Genomic DNA, 12,329 nt, shown 5'->3' with positions numbered 1-12,329 from the left:
TATTAGTCTTACTAAATCATTAATCACTTTAAATCTGAATGGTCTAAATACTATTAATACAATTATAAAACAGAGATTGTTAGAATGAATTTTAAAAAGACACAATTATATATTGCCTACAGAAAATCCAATTTAAATATGAAGTTTCATATAGGTTAAAAGAAAAGTGTTAGAGAAAGGTATAGCATGCCAATGCTAATCAGGAGAAATCTGGAGTAGCCATAGTAATTTAAGATAAATTAGACTTTGGAGCAAGGAAAGTCATTAGGGATAAAGGTAGACATTAAAGAGTGATAAACACGTCAATTCAAGAAGAGATTAACAGCTCGGTGCTTTGTGACCACCTAGAGGGGTGGGATAGGGACGGTGGGAGGGAGATGCAAGAGGGAGGAGATATGGTGATATATGTATATGTAGAGCTGATTCACTTCGTTATAAAGTAGAAACTAACACACCACTGTAAAGCAATTATACTCCAATAAAGATGTTAAAAAAAAAAAGAAGAGATTAAAATCCTTAATGACTATACACCTAACAACAGAGAGACAAAAGACATGAGGAAAAACATATATATTCAAGGAAAAATAGACAAATCCACTATTATAATTAAAATTTTCAACAGCCTTCTATGCTCACAAATTTGATAACTCAGATGAAATGAAACATATCTTTGATAGACTCAAACTACCAAAACCCACAGTGAAAAATAAATAATCCAAATAGGCCAATATCTATTAAAGGAACTGAATTAATAGCCAGTAACATTCTAAAGAGCAAAGCATCCCATCTAAGTGGTTTCACCGGTGATTTCTTCCAAATATTTAAGGAAAAAATGATACCAATTATCCACAATATATTCCAGAATATAGAATCATAAGGAATACTTCCGAGCTCATTCTATGAATTCATCAATCAGTAACCTAATGCCAAATGAGACTTATGACATGAAAAGAAAACTATGGACTAACACCTCTCATGAAAGTAAATGCAATAAATTCTCAACCAAATGTTAGCAGATGAAATTCAGTAATATTTTAAAACAATTATAAACTACACCAAAGTCAGCTTTTTCTAGGTATTCAGGGCTGTTTCAACATTCAAAAATCAATGTATAATATCTACCACATTGACAGTTGAAGCATAAAGATACTTTTGATAAAACTCAATATTCATTAATGATAAAAACTCGGCATACTAGGAATAGAAAAGAACTTTCTCAACTCGCTGAAGAACATCCATAAAAACATACAGCAAACACCACATTTAATGGTGAAACATTAATGCTTTCCCCCCAAGGATGAGAACAAGCCAAGGGTGTCTTCTCTCAACACTTCTATTCAACCTTGTACTGGAAGTTCTGCCTAGTTCAATAAGCTAAGAAAAGGAAATAACATGTATACAGATTGGGAAGGAAGCAATAAAACTGTCTTTGTTCTCAGACAGGATAATCTTTGTAGAAATTATCAAAGAATCAACAAAGAAATTCTTGGAAGTAATAATCAAGTACAGCAAGGTCACAGGACACAAAGTTATTATACAAAAGTCAGTTACTTTCTATGTACAATATACTAACAATGAACAAATTCTGAAATTAAAAATACAATATCATTTATAATAGAACCAAAAAAGAGAAATAATTAGGTATAAATCTAACAAATTATGTAAAGATTATGTAAAAAACTATAGAGGTCTAATGAGAAAGCAAGATCTAAATAAATGGAAAGATATTTCATGAACTGGAAGACTCAGTACTGTTAAAAATGTCAATGCTTCCCAACTTGACTTATAGATTCAATACAATCCCAATCAATATCTCAGGAAGATATTTTGTTGATATTGAGAAATTTATTCTAAGTTAATACAGAAATGCAAAGGACCTAAGATAATCAACACAATACTGGAAAAGAAGAAAAATATACTTGGAGATTTCATACTACTCAGTTCCAATACTTAATATAAAACTGCAGTATTTGTTGTTTCAAAAACGTGTGCGTTCCCCAGGTGAAATCTGAAACTGGTCCCCGTACACGAAGGGGAAGGAGAGACCTAAGAAAGAGGAAACCCACTCCAGATTGGTAGGTGGCAGGTTTAGTAAACAAGGGAACTTGCATACAAGGCTTATCTTGGGTGACTGCAAGATGAGTATATCTCTGCACCCACCCACCAGAATCTTAAAAGTTTATATAGAGACTTTAACTGGGTTCAGTAACATATTCAGTCCACACGGTCTCAGCAGCACTTTCTCAAGTCTATGTTTTTGATACAGGTCCAGCTATGGGAATGGTGGGCAGAATGTACATTCCAACTATAGGAGAAAGGGTAAGGAGTCTCTTATTGCCTGGGTTCAGCTCTTGGTCAACCAGTGGTCATGTCCTCCCAATGACCTCCTCTAACAGTAATCAAGGCAACATAGTACTAGCAAAAGAATAGATACATAATTCAATAAAACAGAATAGGAAGCCTAGAGACAGACCCACAGAAAGATGATCCAATGGAGAAAAGTTTTTTCCACAAATGGTGCTGGAATATTAAATATTGATATGTAATAATGATAATAAAATAATACCAATATAATAAATAAATCTAATCTCAGAATTTACAATTTTCACAAAAAATAAATAGAGAATATAAATAAAAGAATGCAAAACCACAAAACTTCTAGGAGAGAGAACAGTAGAAAATTTAAGTGACCTTGGAGTTGGGTATGAGTTTCTAGATAAAGTATCCAAAATACAATTCATGAAAAAAAATTGATAGATGGATTTCTTAAAGTGAAAACTTTTCTCTGTGAAAAACAGTTAAGGGAATGAAGAGAAAAACCACATACTGGGAGAAAAGACTGTCAAAACACACATATCTAATAAAGAACTACAAAAGAACTCTGAATAAGAAAAAGGAAGAACCCAAATAAATAGAAACGAACCTGAAGAGAGAACTCACCAAAGAAGACATACAGATGGCAAATAAGCATATGAAAAGATTCTATACATAAAATGCCATTAGGGAGTTACAAATTAAAACAAGATATCATTAAACACCTATTAGATGAACCAAAAACCAAAAATCTGATAATATCATTTCTGGTGCAGAAGTGAAGGAACAGTTACATGCACTACTTGTGGGAATGCAAAATAGTACAACCACTTTGGGAGCATTTGGAAGTTTCTTACAAAGGTAAATATACATTTAACATGTGATTCATTAATTGCATTCCTCAGTGTTTACCCAAATGACTTGAAAAATTATGTCTGCACAAAACTTGCATGCAAATGTTACAGCAGCTTTTTTCACAGCCGCCAAAAATAAAAGATACCAAGATGCCCTTCAGTAGATAAGTGGAGAATCCACTGTGATACATCCAAAATATAGAATATGTATTCAGTGATAAAAACATGAGCAATCAAGCCACAAAAAAAGGTACGAATCTTAAATGCATATTTATAAGTAAAAGGCTAAAAAGGCTATACACTTTGATTCCAATTAGATGACACTCTGGAAAAGCCAAAACTACATAGACAATAAATCCAGTGTTGCCAGGGATTTGGGGAAAGGGGAGGTAGGGTTTAATATATGAAGCACCGGGGAGTTTTTAGGAATGTGAATCTATTAAGTATAATACTATATTTTTGGATAAGTGACAATATTCATTTTTCAAAATCCATTTATCAACATAGCACAAAGTGTGAACCTTAATACTCAAAAATCTTAAAAATAATAATTTAGTAGGTCAGTGACTCCCAGAATGGAATGCAGAATGTGACAAAACAATTGAACTTTATTACAAATATATGAAGCAACCTCACTGAATGGGGTGGGGGAAATGTTCTGAGGTAAGTAACCTCGGAAATGAGTGGAGACTAGAAAACTACAGGGGGAAAAATAAACTATACAAAATCACTGAACTTGAGTTGAAAAAGGTATATCCCATCAGGTATGAGTTAACAATTCTGAATACATATGTTTACTAGAATTAAAGTAAATGGAAGGTGGATGATGAAAAAACAGTTTCCTCACTTTTGTAGTGGTAGCTTAGAGATAAGCAACAGGAAGGAACCAAAATGAATGAAGTGGTAATAAATTAGAATGGGACACATCAGTATCCCATTAGCTAAATATCGATATATATGGTGACATAAGGTCTCTATAAATATAGATATGTATATATACATAGGTTAGTATATACGCATATATATTTTTCCTGCACTGACACTGATAAGGGGGCCTAAAGATACCTCAGTAGCAAAGAGTAAACTTATATTAGGGTTTACTAAGCTAAACCTATATTACTAACTATGTTTACTAACTAAACCTGTATTAGGGTTCTCCAGAGAAGCAGAACTAATAGGATATACATAGACATACAGAAAGAGATTTAAAATGAGGGATTGGCTCACACAATTATGGAGACTGAGAAGTCTCACCATCTGCTATCTGCAAGCTAGAGGCCCAGGAAAGCTGGTGGTGTAGTTCTAGTTTAAACTCAAAGGCCCTAGGACCAGGGAAGTCAATGGTGTCAGTAAGACCAAGTCCAAATGTCCAAGGATCAGGAGAACCAATGTCCAAGAACAGAAGAAGATTTATGTCCCAGTTCAAGCAGAGAGCAAATTTACCCTTCCTCTGCATTACTGTTCTATTGAGGGCCTCAATGAATTGGATGACATCTATCTGTATTGGAAAAGGTCTTTCTTTACTCAGTCTACCCATTCAATGTTAACCTCATCTGGAGACACTCTCACAGACACACTCAGAAATATTTCTACCAGCTATCTGGTTATCCCTTAAGCCAGTCAAGTTGATACATGAAATTAATCATCTTTTCACCTATTGCCCAGATTTTGGTTTCTAAGTCCAAACTCCAAACCTCCAAAATAAGGAACTAGAACTTTGGATAAATGGCTGATTCTAGGACTAAGGCAGGAAATATACCAAATGAGCCTGGAAAAAATCTTGTGGTGCCAAAAAGAGTTCTAAAAACAAAACAAAATTCCACATAATGTGGAATTTAAGGAACCAGAACCAACTGAAAGATCTCCCAAACAATTTGAACAAAATATATAAGCATTGCCTTCTAACCCAAAGTAGAATATAAATATTCATGAATATTTACTACTATAAATAAGTTGTTGAATAAGGAAAGAAGCAAATGAGGGATAAGACACAAATTTCCAGTGCAGAATGAAATCTAATTTATGTAGTTAATTTGCCTTATTGGAGGTGGAAATTCATTCCACAATCTTCAAGTGTTGCTTTCATATTGTGACTTCTCTCCAAAGTGTACAGTATAGAAATAAGGAAAAAGAGTAACTGGACAGTGGGGAAACCTGACAAACCACCACCTCAACCAGAGGATCAGGTTAACAGCAACAATGTCAGGATCCTACATACCCTTGATGTGATGTGCTAAAAATGGCACGTCGCCTCTGGTCTTCCTTCCAAAAGCCCGTGACCTTAGTCTAATCATAAGAAAAACGTCAGACTTTCTAACTCTAATTGAGACAATTCTAACTGAGAAACTTTCTATAAAATACCTGAACAGCACTCTTCACAGCTTTTAAGGTCATTGAAAACACGAAATGCCTTGGAAACTTACAGCCAAGAGAAGCCTAAGGAGACATGAGAGTAAATGCAATATGGTATCTTGGATGAGATCATGGAACAGAACAGGTACACTAAATGAAAGTTAATAAAATCTGAACAGGATGTGGACTTTAGTTAATAACAGTGTTTCAATATGGAGTAATTAATTATAACATATACTAAAGTTAGATGTTAATTTTAAGGGAAACTGAGTGCAGAGTTTATAACAACTGTACTATCTTTGTAATATTTCTGTAAATCTAAAAGTGTTCTAAAATATAAAACTTATTTAAAAAATATATCCTACATCTGTCCACTGAAAAGTTCTAAAAGCTATGATATTCCAAGAGCAATTAGCACACCTAGCACCCAGGTCTTGGTTTGCAACAGCCATTTGACACTTTAAAAAACTAGGACTCTGGGCTTCCCTGGTGGTACAGTGGTTAAGAATCCGCCTGCTAATTCAGGGGACACAGGTTCGAGCCCCGGTCCAGGAAGATCCCACATGCCGTGGAGCAACTAAGCCCATGCTCCGCAACTACTGAGCCTGCGCTCTAGAACCTGGAAGCCACAACTACTGAAGCCTGTGCACCTAGAGACCGTGCTTGGCAACAAGAGAAGCCACTGCAATGAGAAGCCCATGCACCGCAACAAAGAGTAGCCTCCGCTCACTGCAGCTAGAGAAAGCCCGCGCTTTGAAGATACAGCTGAATATAGTTCTCTGGCACGAAAAAAATGCAAATAAAACTGATAAATGTTGTTAGGCAAGAAGCACTCAAAGACGAATGGCATCATGTAAAAAGAATGAACTCTACTTGACAGAGGTCCTATTGGTCACATTTGGTGCAAACTGAGCATCAAAATGAATATTTCTAGTGATCATTAAATAATAAAAGCATGTGAATCCATAATGATGTACAATCAGATAGATATTTAGAGAGAAAAAGGGAATGAACATTTTATACACATTTAGTTCACTTTAATTCCTAAACTTTCCAATACATTTAAAAAATTCATATCAGTAAGTCACTCAAGCCTCATGAGCACAAATGCAATCTTTTAATGTATACACACCCACACAAACACAAGTTTAGATTTTAAAAACAACATAAAACCAAAATACAGTAAACCTTGCAGATAAGCAGATATATATTAGAAATGTTGATTCATAATTAAGCATTTGATAATAATATTAAGAATATCATTTAATCATAAGAGCATTTCATAGTATTTATTAAGGATGAAATAAAGTAATACATTTAAAGTATTTAGATTTATGCCTCATATTCAATATACTTTCATATAGTAATTATTATTTAATAGTGACCATAAAATCAAAATGGTTTGAAAGACAGATATCTATACCTAGCGATTTTTTTATTCATACCCATTCTCTAGGTCACTTGTTTTTAAATTATTTTTTTCCATAAAATTTACTGCACACAATTCCATCTATAGTTTATATTACAGGATATTTGAAGGACGTACATTATCATTTTTTTATCCAAGTAATTTTCACCTTAAGTTTGAATCCGAGTTTCAAGAAATATGTGACACTACATTCTACAGTATTTTTGAAGAACATTTCACTATTTTTCTTTCATTTCATTATATTGCACAGGTATTATCACTCATCCTCTAGGCTTGTTTCAGCAAGATAAAGTTTAGAAAATGTGATTCACTTTTCCCTGGTATGTAACATTACTAGACACATGGAATTTCAGTTCAATGAAACATTCACAGGCTCATTTCTATTAAAAAAATTGTTCAGTGTTGTTTTTCAAGTCTAGAGCAAAGTCAATGTAAAAGAATTATTAGTGTTTATGTAAATCACACACCAATGTACATCACCAACTGAATACTGAAACTCTAAGATGTAAATGGTGATTATTTGTGTTTTAATAAGCCTTTCAGATGAGCAGAAAACTTATTTAATAAAATGGAAAAATGATACACTCGCAACATAAAATAATATATATAGTTACCAAGTCAATACCAATTTTGCTCTATACATTTTCATTAGTTACATACAGTTTTTACTGTTATTATTGAAATATTTTGGAAATTCAACTCTCCACTCCTTTTTCACCATTCATTATGGTGATCAGTATGGACAAAACATAAATGTCAGATGTTTGACTTCCTGTACTTGGAAATTTCCATGCACTTGCCTTGAAATTCCCAATACTACAGACATAGAGAAGACAAATCCCTTTCACATATTTCTGCTAAATTCCCAAGAAATAACTTAAACTATCTGGGCCTCCTAGGAATTTAGGTCAGTGATGATCCAAGCTGGCTGCTGAACAGAATTATTTTGCAGCAGTTTAACTAATAGCCATGCCCAGGTCACACCCCAGATTAGTTTACACAATCAATTAGAATGGGTCCCAGGTATAGATATTTATTTAAAGCTCTAAAAGTAATGTTAATCTGTAAGCATGGCTGAATTGCCTTAGTGTTTTGGCTTAATCATGTTGTTCTCATCCAGCACTGTATTGATTCCAACATGGAACTTAGTCACTTCTTCATGTTCTACAGTGTATATTTAGCGTATACTACTGAATTTGGTATACCTTACCAAATATCATTTGTTAATTACTTAAATATTTGAAGATTAAATAATTTTTCAACAGGCAACTTGGAACTTACAGTCTTGTACTGATTATTTTATGTGTTCCTTTAGCACTTTGAATATAATTCCTAAAGAATACACCACCTTCTATTGTAATGATCTGTAAAATTGCCAGTCTCCTATCATATACTGGGAGCATTATGCAGGCAGAGATCTTTGTACACCTGGATTGATTATATTTCCAGAAAGGCTTAGTCCCTGGCACAAAAATATGCTTAATATATGCTGGATGAATAAATAATAAATAAATGTACCATAATTCTGTGTGGATATTATTTCTTTCCCAAATGTTTTTTTCCCCTAATATCCAATATACAAATACACTGAGATTCTTGGGCAATAGTTGGGTATCTATTTGTAAGTGACAAAACTCCAATTTAAATAGACAAGTAAATATCAAAAATCTTTTCTTCAGTCCAAACAAAAGATTTGAGCTTCTATCAAGGATAAACAAAACTAAGGACATGAAGTCTTGTACACTACTTCTCCCTTCTTCCTCCCCTCCCTCCCTCCCTCCCTCCCTCCCCTCTCTCTCTCTCCTGCCCCCACCCCCAACTACTCATCACTCCATCTTTCTGGATGTGGTCTTCATTTTGTTCAATACATAATCTTCAGAAGCACACCCATTACTACAATGCTAAAAGCAGTTCTGGATTATATATTTTCTATCAAAGCAAAAGGAAAGACTTCCTTGCCATCTCTAGTAAGAAAAACATGCCAAGAAATTATTCAGATTGGTCCAGATAACAAATGAGCTCAGCCTGAATCAGTTATTTTGAGGGTAACAATTGACCCATCCCAGTTTATATGTTCAGCTTTATCCACAGAGGCAAGTCTATCACCATAAGGACAGGGAAAGCACAGGCACAGCAATGAGAGAATGACAAGGTTGGCAGTAACTTCAGATTTTTCTCTATTGTATCTGATAAAGCTTGCATTCAAAGGCTCCAAGACCACAGGTAAACTAAAGATAAAACATGAGAGAAAGAAAAATACAGAGCTATAATGATTGTGTGGTGTGAAATTTAAAAACATATCTGTATTGTTTACATGTTCTTCAAAGTATATTAGACTGAATGAAATGATTAAAGCAACTAATACAGCCAGAAGTAGAGACTGAAAACATTAATAGTGAAAGTGGACATAATGATTAATCAAATGAAAAAGTATTGATGTAGTGGCGAAATTAGTTAGCTAAAATGGAATATTTCGGAGAGAAAGAAAATTTAGAATGTACCTCTTTTTTGTGCTTTCTTTTCCACATAGAAAATGAGACTTCTTGGTGCTTTCAGGCTTGCGGAAAGAAAATTAAGTAGATAGAATTTAAGAGATTTGGAAAGGTGTTCATGAAGGATTTGGAAATGAACAATGATGAACTCTATGATCTGTTAGCATGGTGACACAGTAAAACTTTATGAGTTCAACAGTTTCATATAATCTTCGAGTTAACAAGTTCCCTGTATGTAAAATGGATATGTCTTCCTGACCCAGAAGTAGGAGAAGGGGTGAAGAAGACCAGAAGTAGCATTTATTATCACCTTCTGTGTTAGACTCTATATATTTTTGAGTATAGTTTATTCTCACAACTACCTAGGGATAATAAACCCCATTTAAAAGGTTAGAAAATTTTCTCAGAGAAGATTTAGCTTATCAAAAGTTCACATATGCTGGCATATCTGTTTTTGAGCAGTTATTTATTTATTTTTTTTTTTGCGGTACGCGGGCCTCTCACTGCTGTGGACTCTCCCGTTGCGGAGCACAGGCTCCGGACGCGCAGGCTCAGCAGCCATGGCTCACGGGCCCAGCCTCTCCGCGGCATGTGGGATCCTCCCGGACCGGGGCACGAACCTGTGTCCCCTGCATCGGCAGGCGGACTCTCAACCACTGCGCCACCAGGGAAGCCCTGAGCAGTTATTTTTAAATCTACCTAGACATACACAGAACAGGACAGGACTGTTATGCAAATGAGCAAACAAAACACTTTTAGAATACATAGAGAAGAAAAATAAATTAGAATTTGTTCAACTCTTTTCATGTTTTTATAGAAATTTTCAAATAAACAGAAGCAAGGAGAATAGTATAATGAATCATCATGACCTCATTATCCAGTTTCAATAAAACAGCATTATGCCTTTCTTACTTCATTGCACCCCTCTTTTATTTGTGAAGTATTTTAAAGCACATTATACACAAAATTAAATGAAATTATTAACAGTATATACTAACATATAAGGAATTTTAAAAAAATACAGTATCAAAATGATTAACAAACAAAATTAAATGTAATTCCTTATTATTAGCTAAAAATAATCTCCACTAAATTTTTTTTTTTTTGCGGTACACAGGCATCTCGCTGTTGTGGCGTCTCCCGTTGCGGAGCACAGGCTCCGGACGCACAGGCTCAGCGGCCATGGCTCAGGGGCCCAGCCGCTCCACGGCATGTGGGATCTTCCCAGACCGGGGCATGAACCTGTGTCCCCTGCATCAGCAGGCGGACTCTCAACCACTGTGCCACCAGGGAAGCCCTCCATTAAATTTTTACTGATAGTTTTATAAATATTATTTTTAGCTAATTTTATTTATTTTTAGAATTTAGATCCAAATGAAATCTATGTATTATATTTGGCTTACATCTCTTTAGTCTGTTTCATTTTTCCCCTGTGGCATTACTTTAAGAAAACATGTCACTTGTCAGAAAGAATTTTCCATATTCTGGGCTCAGCTGACTGTATCTTTACAGTGTCATTTAGCATGTTTTTCTCTCCCAGTCTTTCTTCTAAACTGATAGAGTTAAAAGTGTGATCTATGTTCAATGTTTGGAAAGAATATGCCATGGGTAGTACTGTCTAATTCATATTATATCATATCAGGAAATACATGATATTTGTTTGCCTATTGTTTAATAATTTTAGCATTGATGAGAAATTCAAGTGCAGTAGCCTGATCCTTCTATAATATTCCACATCAACATCCCACAATGGTTAGCAGCTACTGATGACTAATTAGCATTTATTAGCTGTGATTTCTCTAGAAGGTTGATTTTTCATCAGCATCCATTTGGTTACCCTTAAATACTCTCCAAATATGAACAGCACGATAAGTACCTGATTTTATTCATAAATCACAAGATTATATATTATTATCATATTATGTATGTATAATAAAGGGTTATATACATGACATGTATAATATCAGGAAACTGCCGTATGGAGTTCAAAAAATGTCATGGAGATAATATTTATTTGTTTGTCATGCTTTTTATGAGAGTTGAAGCAATGGGAGTGAATGTGTTTGACCAAAGACAGAGAAATGACAGCAAAAACAATAGAAGGCCAATAAAAATATCTGAAGTAAGTTTACATTTTTAGGGTAGACTATAACAGAAGTTGAGATGGTAAAGGATATAGAAACCATTTGGCTTGAGAGGCAGCCAGGAAACCAGTGAATATTCACTACTTGGAAAGTAAAAGAAAAAGATATTTGCATCAGGAGAAGGTTAATGTTTGGGAGTTTCAAAATATAAAGTAGAACTAGATTTGACACAAGGTAAACATTATTAACGTTTGAAAACTAATGTCCCTAGATTAGAAAAGATTAGAAAAGTTTTGCCAAAACTGAGTAATGGCCCCGAGAAAGCATTTATATCTACGTCTATGTATATAGACAGACACACATATAGGAAAAGACAAAGAGTGTGTGTGCGTGTATGTGTTTACTTGTATGATGAAAGGTATGTGGCTAATGTTGTTTTTTCCTATATAATTACTCAAATAACTAATTGGCAAATTTCCTTTGAAAAGTATTTCATGGGGGGATGTGTCCCTATGGCTCATTTTACTTATCCTGAAGGAAGTCATTTCAACAAAATCCAATGCAAATTATTTCAAATCATGTGGACTTATCTGATTATTACATGATTGAGGGATCCCTTGAAGCACAAAATGTTGTTAAATACATTATTACAGACTCTTTACCAATAATTTATGCCTTAACAGTATCATTTCATCAAAAACAAAAATTCCTCAGTGGAGTGTTAATGTTATGGTCTGCATTTTATGGAATTACTTTATGATGATAAATTTACCAAAGGAAGGATGGCCTTTATTGTTTCACATTT

Source organism: Tursiops truncatus, chromosome 6 (genome assembly GCF_011762595.2).
Source record: "Tursiops truncatus isolate mTurTru1 chromosome 6, mTurTru1.mat.Y, whole genome shotgun sequence".
NCBI classification, from domain to species: Eukaryota; Metazoa; Chordata; class Mammalia; order Artiodactyla; family Delphinidae; genus Tursiops; species Tursiops truncatus.
The sequence above is the reverse complement of the archived record's forward strand: the minus strand, read 5'-3'. Positions refer to the sequence as shown.